The 10,000-nt window shown below is 47.4% G+C and overlaps 10 non-coding genes across 10 annotated transcripts in view; all 10 read left to right on the top strand.

Annotated features, from left to right (window-relative positions):
• The window catches only part of trnaf-gaa (transfer RNA phenylalanine (anticodon GAA)), a 73-nt gene extending 39 nt beyond the window's left edge, over nucleotides 1–34 (top strand). Inside the window, exon 1 of the tRNA in view lies at nucleotides 1–34. This exon is cut by the window's left edge and continues 39 nt beyond it. This is a non-coding gene — a tRNA (tRNA-Phe).
• A 1,038-nt stretch (nucleotides 35–1,072) lies between these two features.
• Nucleotides 1,073–1,154, top strand: trnas-aga (transfer RNA serine (anticodon AGA)). Its single transcript has one exon. It is a non-coding gene; the product is annotated as a tRNA-Ser (tRNA).
• A 1,816-nt stretch (nucleotides 1,155–2,970) lies between these two features.
• On the top strand, nucleotides 2,971–3,052 carry trnas-aga (transfer RNA serine (anticodon AGA)). Its single transcript has one exon. It is a non-coding gene; the product is annotated as a tRNA-Ser (tRNA).
• A 187-nt stretch (nucleotides 3,053–3,239) lies between these two features.
• On the top strand, nucleotides 3,240–3,312 carry trnaf-gaa (transfer RNA phenylalanine (anticodon GAA)). Its single transcript has one exon. It is a non-coding gene; the product is annotated as a tRNA-Phe (tRNA).
• Nucleotides 3,313–4,350: 1,038 nt separating this feature from the next.
• trnas-aga (transfer RNA serine (anticodon AGA)) lies at nucleotides 4,351–4,432 on the top strand. The gene has a single exon. It is a non-coding gene; the product is annotated as a tRNA-Ser (tRNA).
• A 187-nt stretch (nucleotides 4,433–4,619) lies between these two features.
• On the top strand, nucleotides 4,620–4,692 carry trnaf-gaa (transfer RNA phenylalanine (anticodon GAA)). The gene has a single exon. It is a non-coding gene; the product is annotated as a tRNA-Phe (tRNA).
• A 1,556-nt stretch (nucleotides 4,693–6,248) lies between these two features.
• On the top strand, nucleotides 6,249–6,330 carry trnas-aga (transfer RNA serine (anticodon AGA)). Its single transcript has one exon. It is a non-coding gene; the product is annotated as a tRNA-Ser (tRNA).
• Nucleotides 6,331–6,517: 187 nt separating this feature from the next.
• Nucleotides 6,518–6,590, top strand: trnaf-gaa (transfer RNA phenylalanine (anticodon GAA)). Its single transcript has one exon. It is a non-coding gene; the product is annotated as a tRNA-Phe (tRNA).
• A 1,927-nt stretch (nucleotides 6,591–8,517) lies between these two features.
• Nucleotides 8,518–8,599, top strand: trnas-aga (transfer RNA serine (anticodon AGA)). Its single transcript has one exon. It is a non-coding gene; the product is annotated as a tRNA-Ser (tRNA).
• Nucleotides 8,600–8,786: 187 nt separating this feature from the next.
• On the top strand, nucleotides 8,787–8,859 carry trnaf-gaa (transfer RNA phenylalanine (anticodon GAA)). Its single transcript has one exon. It is a non-coding gene; the product is annotated as a tRNA-Phe (tRNA).
• The last annotated feature ends 1,141 nt before the right edge of the window (nucleotides 8,860–10,000 follow it).

The following is a 10,000-nucleotide window of genomic DNA, read 5'->3' as shown; positions in this document are numbered from 1 at the left end:
CTAAAGGTCCCTGGTTCAATCCCGGGTTTCAGCACAGTCCCTCTTTACGTCCTGACTTGGCAAATAGTTTGAGAAGGCCTTTGCTGAAAGGACCTTCTCACATGAACTCTGACTCTCTTGAGCACTGACTTCTTATGAAGGACTCAGCCGTGTTGTACAATCTGACAGTCGTTTGATGCCACATCATTCCAGTCGAGGATAATGGACATGACCAGGAAAATGCCAGCTGTGGGATTTCAAGCAGTGCCTTCTTAATCTGGCGCTTGAGACCAATCATCCACACAACCTAAAACAGTGCCCTGATCAGGAAAAAACTGTGACCTTGTGAGGTTTGCCGACAACGTACAGTTTTGGGGGCACTCTTGGTGTCAAGACATCACTGATGGTGGCGATCCATGGGAAGTCATCAGACCAAAATCGTGTCAGAGGATTCATGGGAATTCATGTGAGATCCCCCAAAACCGTGAGCTGCAATACCACTCACGAGTTGACAAGTCTCATGGTTGCTTTTGGCAAACATTTTCCATTGCATTTCGACTGATATACAACGGCATAATCTGTGAGGTTCTACGTTTGTGACAATTTGTTGTGGCCGAGTGGTTAAGGCGATGGATTAGAAATCCTTTGGGGTTTCCCGGCACATCAAATCCTGCCGACAACGCACAGTTTTGGGGGCACTCGTGGTGTCAAGACACCTGAGCAAATAGGTCAGCCAGAAGGACCACGATGGACCATCCTAAATCCCACTAAGTCGTGAGCTGGAAGGACCACAGTGGGTCATCCTGAATATCACTAAATTGGCAAGCAGTTGTCCTTGCAATTTAACCACTGGTCTTTCGGGGCAGTCATGGTGTCAGGACGCCTGTGACCACGATGGATCATCCGAAATCCCACTAAGTAGTTGTGAGCCCGAAGGGCCACAATGGGTCTTCCTAAATAAAGCTAACACAGGTTCAAACTAACCGGTTCAAATTCTGCCGACAACGTGCAGTTTTGGGGGCACTTGTGGTGTCAGGACGTCTGTGACATTTCAACTGAAAAACAACGGTATAATCGGCGAAGTTCTTTGCAAGTTGTTGTGGCCGAGTGGTTAAGGCGATGGACTAGAAATCCATTGGGGTTTCCCCGTGCAGGTTCAAATCCTGCCGACAACGTACAGTTTTGGGGGCACTCGTGGTGCCAAGACTTCACTGACGGTGGCGATCCATGGCAAATCCTCAGACCAAAAACATGTCAGGGGATCCATGAAATCCTTTTCAGTCATGGTGTAAGGACGCCCGTTACAATAGAGATCTAGGTGAAATTGCCTGCACTGGAAAAAGCAGTGCGACCACCTTTGCAGCTGAAATAGCTCAGTTGGGAGAGCGTTAGACTGAAGATCTAAAGGTCCCTGGTTCAATCCCGGGTTTCAGCGCAGTCCCTCTTTACGTCCTGACTTGGCAAATAGTTTGAGAAGGCCTTTGCTGAAAGGACCTTCTCACATGAACTCTGACTCTCTTGAGCACTGACTTCTTATGAAGGACTCAGCCGTGTTGTACAATCTGACAGTCGTTTGCTGCCACATCATTCCAGTCGAGGATAATGGACATGACCAGGAAAATGCCAGCTGTGGGATTTCAAGCAGTGCCTTCTGAGAGAAAAGAGTCTTAATCTGGCGCTTGAGACCAATCATCCACACAACCTAAACAGTGCCCTGATCAGGAAAAAACTGTGACCTTGTGAGGTTTGCCGACAACGTACAGTTTTGGGGGCACTCTTGGTGTCAAGACATCACTGATGGTGGCGATCCATGGGAAGTCATCAGACCAAAATCGTGTCAGAGGATTCATGGGAATTCATGTGAGATCCCCCAAAACCGTGAGCTGCAATACCACTCACGAGTTGACAAGTCTCATGGTTGCTTTTGGCAAACATTTTCCATTGCATTTCGACTGATATACAACGGCATAATCTGTGAGGTTCTACGTTTGTGACAATTTGTTGTGGCCTAGTGGTTAAGGCGATGGATTAGAAATCCTTTGGGGTTTCCCGGCACATCAAATCCTGCCGACAACACACAGTTTTGGGGGCACTCGTGGTGTCAAGACACCTGAGCAAATAGGTCAGCCAGAAGGACCACGATGGACCATCCTAAATCCCACTAAGTCGTGAGCTGGAAGGACCACAGTGGGTCATCCTGAATATCACTAAATTGGCAAGCAGTTGTCCTTGCAATTTAACCACTGGTCTTTCGGGGCAGTCATGGTGTCAGGACGCCTGTGACCACGATGGATCATCCGAAATCCCACTAAGTAGTTGTGAGCCCGAAGGGCCACAATGGGTCTTCCTAAATCAGGGGTCAGCAACCCGCGGCTCCAGAGCCGCATGTGGCTCTCCAGCCTCTTTGTTGCGGCTCCCTTTGCAATGCTTGAATATTTTTTAGCACCCGTGTGGTGAAAATGCACGTCTTTGTTATGAGTTTACAAAAATCCAACTTTGTGTGAGACCATGAATGCATCCTGACTGAGTTCTGACTGGTGACTGAATGAGCAGACAGGATGCTATCCAGTTCTCTCTGACAGGTTAACATGAAGGGAAATGAGTAATACTTTGAGTTATTTGAGTTATTAATTATTATTAATGAGTTATTTGACGATTCTAAAAAATAAATTAGAGCTCATTTAAAAACAAAAGTTTATCTCCAGTACTAGCAAGAGTACTCCAACTCGTCTTTTTTTTCCCCTCCAATGTTGTTTTAAACATACAACGTTTTGCGGCTCCAGGCTATTTTTCTTTAGTGGGCAAGTGGGTGAAATGGCTCTTTTCATAGTAAAGGTTGCCGACCCCTGTCCTAAATAAAGCTAACACAGGTTCAAACTAACCGGTTCAAATTCTGCCGACAACGTGCAGTTTTGGGGGCACTTGTGGTGTCAGGACGTCTGTGACATTTCAACTGAAAAACAACGGTATAATCGGCTAAGTTCTTTGCAAGTTGTTGTGGCCGAGTGGTTAAGGCGATGGACTAGAAATCCATTGGGGTTTCCCCGCGCAGGTTCAAATCCTGCCGACAACGTACAGTTTTGGGGGCACTCGTGGTGCCAAGACTTCACTGACGGTGGCGATCCATGGCAAATCCTCAGACCAAAAACATGTCAGGGGATCCATGAAATCCTTTTCAGTCATGGTGTAAGGACGCCCGTTACAATAGAGATCTAGGTGAAATTGCCTGCACTGGAAAAAGCAGTGCGACCACCTTTGCAGCTGAAATAGCTCAGTTGGGAGAGCGTTAGACTGAAGATCTAAAGGTCCCTGGTTCAATCCCGGGTTTCAGCACAGTCCCTCTTTACGTCCTGACTTGGCAAATAGTTTGAGAAGGCCTTTGCTGAAAGGACCTTCTCACATGAACTCTGACTCTCTTGAGCACTGACTTCTTATGAAGGACTCAGCCATGTTGTACAATCTGACAGTCGTTTGTTGCCACATCATTCCAGTCGAGGATAATGGACATGACCAGGAAAATGCCAGCTGTGGGATTTCAAGCAGTGCCTTCTTAATCTGGCGCTTGAGACCAATCATCCACACAACCTAAAACAGTGCCCTGATCAGGAAAAAACTGTGACCTTGTGAGGTTTGCCGACAACGTACAGTTTTGGGGGCACTCTTGGTGTCAAGACATCACTGATGGTGGCGATCCATGGCAAGTCATCAGACCAAAATCGTGTCAGAGGATTCATGGGAATTCATGTGAGATCCCCCAAAACCGTGAGCTGCAATACCACTCACGAGTTGACAAGTCTCATGGTTGCTTTTGGCAAACATTTTCCATTGCATTTCGACTGATATACAACGGCATAATCTGTGAGGTTCTACGTTTGTGACAATTTGTTGTGGCCGAGTGGTTAAGGCGATGGATTAGAAATCCTTTGGGGTTTCCCGGCACATCAAATCCTGCCGACAACGCACAGTTTTGGGGGCACTCGTGGTGTCAAGACACCTGAGCAAATAGGTCAGCCAGAAGGACCACGATGGACCATCCTAAATCCCACTAAGTCGTGAGCTGGAAGGACCACAGTGGGTCATCCTGAATATCACTAAATTGGCAAGCAGTTGTCCTTGCAATTTAACCACTGGTCTTTCGGGGCAGTCATGGTGTCAGGACGCCTGTGACCACGATGGATCATCCGAAATCCCACTAAGTAGTTGTGAGCCCGAAGGGCCACAATGGGTCTTCCTAAATAAAGCTAACACAGGTTCAAACTAACCGGTTCAAATTCTGCCGACAACGTGCAGTTTTGGGGGCACTTGTGGTGTCAGGACGTCTGTGACATTTCAACTGAAAAACAACGGTATAATCGGCGAAGTTCTTTGCAAGTTGTTGTGGCCGAGTGGTTAAGGCGATGGACTAGAAATCCATTGGGGTTTCCCCGCGCAGGTTCAAATCCTGCCGACAACGTACAGTTTTGGGGGCACTCGTGGTGCCAAGACTTCACTGACGGTGGCGATCCATGGCAAATCCTCAGACCAAAAACATGTCAGGGGATCCATGAAATCCTTTTCAGTCATGGTGTAAGGACGCCCGTTACAATAGAGATCTAGGTGAAATTGCCTGCACTGGAAAAAGCAGTGCGACCACCTTTGCAGCTGAAATAGCTCAGTTGGGAGAGCGTTAGACTGAAGATCTAAAGGTCCCTGGTTCAATCCCGGGTTTCAGCACAGTCCCTCTTTACGTCCTGACTTGGCAAATAGTTTGAGAAGGCCTTTGCTGAAAGGACCTTCTCACATGAACTCTGACTCTCTTGAGCACTGACTTCTTATGAAGGACTCAGCCGTGTTGTACAATCTGACAGTCGTTTGCTGCCACATCATTCCAGTCGAGGATAATGGACATGACCAGGAAAATGCCAGCTGTGGGATTTCAAGCAGTGCCTTCTGAGAGAAAAGAGTCTTAATCTGGCGCTTGAGACCAATCATCCACACAACCTAAAACAGTGCCCTGATCAGGAAAAAACTGTGACCTTGTGAGGTTTGCCGACAACGTACAGTTTTGGGGGCACTCTTGGTGTCAAGACATCACTGATGGTGGCGATCCATGGGAAGTCATCAGACCAAAATCGTGTCAGAGGATTCATGGGAATTCATGTGAGATCCCCCAAAACCGTGAGCTGCAATACCACTCACGAGTTGACAAGTCTCATGGTTGCTTTTGGCAAACATTTTCCATTGCATTTCGACTGATATACAACGGCATAATCTGTGAGGTTCTACGTTTGTGACAATTTGTTGTGGCCTAGTGGTTAAGGCGATGGATTAGAAATCCTTTGGGGTTTCCCGGCACATCAAATCCTGCCGACAACACACAGTTTTGGGGGCACTCGTGGTGTCAAGACACCTGAGCAAATAGGTCAGCCAGAAGGACCACGATGGACCATCCTAAATCCCACTAAGTCGTGAGCTGGAAGGACCACAGTGGGTCATCCTGAATATCACTAAATTGGCAAGCAGTTGTCCTTGCAATTTAACCACTGGTCTTTCGGGGCAGTCATGGTGTCAGGACGCCTGTGACCACGATGGATCATCCGAAATCCCACTAAGTAGTTGTGAGCCCGAAGGGCCACAATGGGTCTTCCTAAATCAGGGGTCAGCAACCCGCGGCTCCAGAGCCGCATGTGGCTCTCCAGCCTCTTTGTTGCGGCTCCCTTTGCAATGCTTGAATATTTTTTAGCACCCGTGTGGTGAAAATGCACGTCTTTGTTATGAGTTTACAAAAATCCAACTTTGTGTGAGACCATGAATGCATCCTGACTGAGTTCTGACTGGTGACTGAATGAGCAGACAGGATGCTATCCAGTTCTCTCTGACAGGTTAACATGAAGGGAAATGAGTAATACTTTGAGTTATTTGAGTTATTAATTATTATTAATGAGTTATTTGACGATTCTAAAAAATAAATTAGAGCTCATTTAAAAACAAAAGTTTATCTCCAGTACTAGCAAGAGTACTCCAACTCGTCTTTTTTTTCCCTCCAATGTTGTTTTAAACATACAACGTTTTGCGGCTCCAGGCTATTTTTCTTTAGTGGGCAAGTGGGTGAAATGGCTCTTTTCATAGTAAAGGTTGCCGACCCCTGTCCTAAATAAAGCTAACACAGGTTCAAACTAACCGGTTCAAATTCTGCCGACAACGTGCAGTTTTGGGGGCACTTGTGGTGTCAGGACGTCTGTGACATTTCAACTGAAAAACAACGGTATAATCGGCGAAGTTCTTTGCAAGTTGTTGTGGCCGAGTGGTTAAGGCGATGGACTAGAAATCCATTGGGGTTTCCCCGCGCAGGTTCAAATCCTGCCGACAACGTACAGTTTTGGGGGCACTCGTGGTGCCAAGACTTCACTGACGGTGGCGATCCATGGCAAATCCTCAGACCAAAAACATGTCAGGGGATCCATGAAATCCTTTTCAGTCATGGTGTAAGGACGCCCGTTACAATAGAGACCTAGGTGAAATTGCCTGCACTGGAAAAAGCGGTGCGACCACCTTTGCAGCTGAAATAGCTCAGTTGGGAGAGCGTTAGACTGAAGATCTAAAGGTCCCTGGTTCAATCCCGGGTTTCAGCACAGTCCCTCTTTACGTCCTGACTTGGCAAATAGTTTGAGAAGGCCTTTGCTGAAAGGACCTTCTCACATGAACTCTGACTCTCTTGAGCACTGACTTCTTATGAAGGACTCAGCCGTGTTGTACAATCTGACAGTCGTTTGCTGCCACATCATTCCAGTCGAGGATAATGGACATGACCAGGAAAATGCCAGCTGTGGGATTTCAAGCAGTGCCTTCTGAGAGAAAAGAGTCTTAATCTGGCGCTTGAGACCAATCATCCACACAACCTAAAACAGTGCCCTGATCAGGAAAAAACTGTGACCTTGTGAGGTTTGCCGACAACGTACAGTTTTGGGGGCACTCTTGGTGTCAAGACATCACTGATGGTGGCGATCCATGGGAAGTCATCAGACCAAAATCGTGTCAGAGGATTCATGGGAATTCATGTGAGATCCCCCAAAACCGTGAGCTGCAATACCACTCACGAGTTGACAAGTCTCATGGTTGCTTTTGGCAAACATTTTCCATTGCATTTCGACTGATATACAACGGCATAATCTGTGAGGTTCTACGTTTGTGACAATTTGTTGTGGCCGAGTGGTTAAGGCGATGGATTAGAAATCCTTTGGGGTTTCCCGGCACATCAAATCCTGCCGACAACGCACAGTTTTGGGGGCACTCGTGGTGTCAAGACACCTGAGCAAATAGGTCAGCCAGAAGGACCACGATGGACCATCCTAAATCCCACTAAGTCGTGAGCTGGAAGGACCACAGTGGGTCATCCTGAATATCACTAAATTGGCAAGCAGTTGTCCTTGCAATTTAACCACTGGTCTTTCGGGGCAGTCATGGTGTCAGGACGCCTGTGACCACGATGGATCATCCGAAATCCCACAAAGTAGTTGTGAGCCCGAAGGGCCACAATGGGTCTTCCTAAATAAAGCTAACACAGGTTCAAACTAACCGGTTCAAATTCTGCCGACAACGTGCAGTTTTGGGGGCACTTGTGGTGTCAGGACGTCTGTGACAATGGAGATCCAGGTGAAATTGCCTGGATCTTCATGGTTGCTGACTGAATTGGCAGTTTCCCTTGCATTTCAAATGAAAAACAATGGTATAATCGGCGAAGTTCTTTGCAAGTTGTTGTGGCCGAGTTTTTAAGGCGATGGACTAGAAATCCATTGGGGTTTCCCCGCGCATCAAATCCTGCCGACAACGTACAGTTTTGGGGGCACTCTTGGTGTCAAGACATCACTGATGGTGGCGATCCATGGGAAGTCATCAGACCAAAATCGTGTCAGAGGATTCATGGGAATTCATGTGAGATCCCCCAAAACCGTGAGCTGCAATACCACTCACGAGTTGACAAGTCTCATGGTTGCTTTTGGCAAACATTTTCCATTGCATTTCGACTGATATACAACGGCATAATCTGTGAGGTTCTACGTTTGTGACAATTTGTTGTGGCCGAGTTTTTAAGGCGATGGACTAGAAATCCATTGGGGTTTCCCCGCACATCAAATCCTGCCGACAACGCACAGTTTTGGGGGCACTCGTGGTGTCAAGACACCTGAGCAAATAGGTCAGCCAGAAGGACCACGATGGACCATCCTAAATCCCACTAAGTCGTGAGCTGGAAGGACCACAGTGGGTCATCCTGAATATCACTAAATTGGCAAGCAGTTGTCCTTGCAATTTAACCACTGGTCTTTCGGGGCAGTCATGGTGTCAGGACGCCTGTGACCACGATGGATCATCCGAAATCCCACTAAGTAGTTGTGACCCCGAAGGGCCACAATGGGTCTTCCTAAATAAAGCTAACACAGGTTCAAACTAACCGGTTCAAATTCTGCCGACAACGTGCAGTTTTGGGGGCACTTGTGGTGTCAGGACGTCTGTGACATTTCAACTGAAAAACAACGGTATAATCGGCTAAGTTCTTTGCAAGTTGTTGTGGCCGAGTGGTTAAGGCGATGGACTAGAAATCCATTGGGGTTTCCCCGCGCAGGTTCAAATCCTGCCGACAACGTACAGTTTTGGGGGCACTCGTGGTGCCAAGACTTCACTGACGGTGGCGATCCATGGCAAATCCTCAGACCAAAAACATGTCAGGGGATCCATGAAATCCTTTTCAGTCATGGTGTAAGGACGCCCGTTACAATAGAGATCTAGGTGAAATTGCCTGCACTGGAAAAAGCGGTGCGACCACCTTTGCAGCTGAAATAGCTCAGTTGGGAGAGCGTTAGACTGAAGATCTAAAGGTCCCTGGTTCAATCCCGGGTTTCAGCACAGTCCCTCTTTACGTCCTGACTTGGCAAATAGTTTGAGAAGGCCTTTGCTGAAAGGACCTTCTCACATGAACTCTGACTCTCTTGAGCACTGACTTCTTATGAAGGACTCAGCCGTGTTGTACAATCTGACAGTCGTTTGCTGCCACATCATTCCAGTCGAGGATAATGGACATGACCAGGAAAATGCCAGCTGTGGGATTTCAAGCAGTGCCTTCTGAGAGAAAAGAGTCTTAATCTGGCGCTTGAGACCAATCATCCACACAACCTAAAACAGTGCCCTGATCAGGAAAAAACTGTGACCTTGTGAGGTTTGCCGACAACGTACAGTTTTGGGGGCACTCTTGGTGTCAAGACATCACTGATGGTGGCGATCCATGGGAAGTCATCAGACCAAAATCGTGTCAGAGGATTCATGGGAATTCATGTGAGATCCCCCAAAACCGTGAGCTGCAATACCACTCACGAGTTGACAAGTCTCATGGTTGCTTTTGGCAAACATTTTCCATTGCATTTCGACTGATATACAACGGCATAATCTGTGAGGTTCTACGTTTGTGACAATTTGTTGTGGCCTAGTGGTTAAGGCGATGGATTAGAAATCCTTTGGGGTTTCCCGGCACATCAAATCCTGCCGACAACACACAGTTTTGGGGGCACTCGTGGTGTCAAGACACCTGAGCAAATAGGTCAGCCAGAAGGACCACGATGGACCATCCTAAATCCCACTAAGTCGTGAGCTGGAAGGACCACAGTGGGTCATCCTGAATATCACTAAATTGGCAAGCAGTTGTCCTTGCAATTTAACCACTGGTCTTTCGGGGCAGTCATGGTGTCAGGACGCCTGTGACCACGATGGATCATCCGAAATCCCACTAAGTAGTTGTGAGCCCGAAGGGCCACAATGGGTCTTCCTAAATCAGGGGTCAGCAACCCGCGGCTCCAGAGCCGCATGTGGCTCTCCAGCCTCTTTGTTGCGGCTCCCTTTGCAATGCTTGAATATTTTTTAGCACCCGTGTGGTGAAAATGCACGTCTTTGTTATGAGTTTACAAAAATCCAACTTTGTGTGAGACCATGAATGCATCCTGACTGAGTTCTGACTGGTGACTGAATGAGCAGACAGGATGCTATCCAGTTCTCT

Source organism: Doryrhamphus excisus, chromosome 3, assembly GCF_030265055.1.
Source record: "Doryrhamphus excisus isolate RoL2022-K1 chromosome 3, RoL_Dexc_1.0, whole genome shotgun sequence".
Taxonomy (NCBI): Eukaryota; Metazoa; Chordata; class Actinopteri; order Syngnathiformes; family Syngnathidae; genus Doryrhamphus; species Doryrhamphus excisus.
Note: the sequence above shows the minus strand (reverse complement) of the source record. Positions and strands in the feature narration are given on the sequence as shown.